This window comes from Anguilla rostrata, chromosome 9, assembly GCF_018555375.3.
Source record: "Anguilla rostrata isolate EN2019 chromosome 9, ASM1855537v3, whole genome shotgun sequence".
Taxonomy (NCBI): domain Eukaryota; kingdom Metazoa; phylum Chordata; class Actinopteri; order Anguilliformes; family Anguillidae; genus Anguilla; species Anguilla rostrata.
Window position 1 is genome coordinate 49,430,813 of NC_057941.1, and position 1,785 is coordinate 49,432,597.

At 35.4% G+C, this 1,785-nt stretch overlaps 1 protein-coding gene across 1 annotated transcript in view; it reads left to right on the forward strand.

The window, feature by feature from the left end:
- The window catches only part of bach1b (BTB and CNC homology 1, basic leucine zipper transcription factor 1 b), a 9,805-nt gene extending 9,657 nt beyond the window's left edge, over window positions 1-148 (forward strand). Inside the window, exon 5 of the mRNA XM_064352615.1 lies at window positions 1-148. This exon is cut by the window's left edge and continues 2,786 nt beyond it. The gene's annotated coding sequence lies outside the window, so the exon portion shown is untranslated.
- The last annotated feature ends 1,637 nt before the right edge of the window (window positions 149-1,785 follow it).

Genomic DNA, 1,785 nt, shown 5'->3' on the forward strand with positions numbered 1-1,785 from the left:
AGTCTGGCCAGGGACCCCCTACAGTACCTTCACTGACCCTTTGTTTTGTTTTCTTTTTTTGTATGTTTTTTTTTTTCCCAGCAGTGCATAATGATGATTAAAAGTGCATATCATTTGAAGACTCAATTAAACTGTCTGTTCTTTGCAACTGTTTGAAGATGATTGTGTGTTAAATGTTTAGTTGTGGTTAAAAAATATTTGGTGGCATTGTTCTGATGAGGTGAATAATGTCTGCAAGACGTAGCTGGGCAAACGCCCTGGGTTTAAATGCTAAGGGGTTAACCTGCTCATAGATATAACATTACTCCCCGAATTATATATACACCCCACACCCACTCCCTTCCGTTTCATTTTGTGTGGCCTCTCCGCCAATTTATTGTCTGGAAGAATTTGTTAATTAAATTTATTAAAAATAAGACCTGCATGCTTTCCTAGTGACTCGATCCCGACAATACTAACGTTTTAAGCCCGAGGGTGTCACTTTCGTTTTGGATGAAAAGATCATTTGGCTTGGTTTCTTATTTGTAACTCGCAGCGCCTGGAAGTAGCATCAGCGTCCTCTAGTGGTCATATAGAGTAAGCACGGTAAGGAATTACTAAAAAAATAAGTAAGAAAAATAACATTTTGGGGGGGGGGGAAAACATGATAATTTGATGTGCTTCTTACACATTGAACCAAGGCATCGATCCCTTAAGAAACAATTCAATTATATTTCAGAGTTTCGAACATTTCCTTCAGCTTTAATTTTAAAATCACAAAGAAATAAATAAAAATACACTATTTGCTGTGAAAGAATGGGATGATAGTAGGAGGCAGCATTTTTCCATCACGGTTGCAGAATCTCACGTTGAGAGCTTTGAAGCACCTTGAAGCCGATTCCTATCAAGCGGTGTTACTTTTAAAAACCAGTAGATGGCTGTAGTCTTCTGAGGAATGACCTTAACTTCCCTTGGCTAATTTACTGGATAATTATTACAGTCAATTAACCTAATATTGACAGCAACTCTTTTTTTTCCTTTTCTTTCTTTTTCATTGAAAAGAAAAAATAGTTTGCCCAAAAATAGAAGTTCAAAATTATAATTATGTTTTATTTTTATTTAATGATTTTTATTTTTGGTCTTGGATTCCATGCTGCATGGTTTTTAAAGAACTGAATTCCAACTTAATCACCGCAGCTTTCTATGATTCTAAAATAACCAGCGGACATTTCATACAGAACGGCTGCCTTCAGAAGTTTGTGTTCTTCCTCCCTGGTCTTGGAGCATGCTCTGGATTATGACATTAGATTTTTTTAAAAGTCCACTGATTATAAAACAATCAGATATTTTATACTGATTTTAACGCATTTTTACTACTGAATTGTGCTATTTTAACATAACTACACTTATACAATGCGATTTACTTCATGGGTGAAGAATTGGCCTTGTGTTTTGAATAGAATTCCTTGTAAATTCCAGAATGCATCGCAACATGAAATGGCGTAGGCAAAATATACAGTACATTAGTTATTGGGATGTGCTTGTGGGATTATAAAAGTATATACAAACGTACACCACCTTTCATTCTTAACATACAAATATACAATAAGCAGTCCTGGCTGAAAAGATGCAGAAATTGGCTAAAAGTGATTAAATCATATATAGCCACGTGCAAATTATTTTAACCCAGTCTACTGATTTCTGTAGGCTACATTTTAAATTTAGACATTTTAGCTATTTCTATTCTCTTTCGTAGATCCATGACAAAAGCCAACCTGACTCAACGAGAACATGGCTGCGATTACA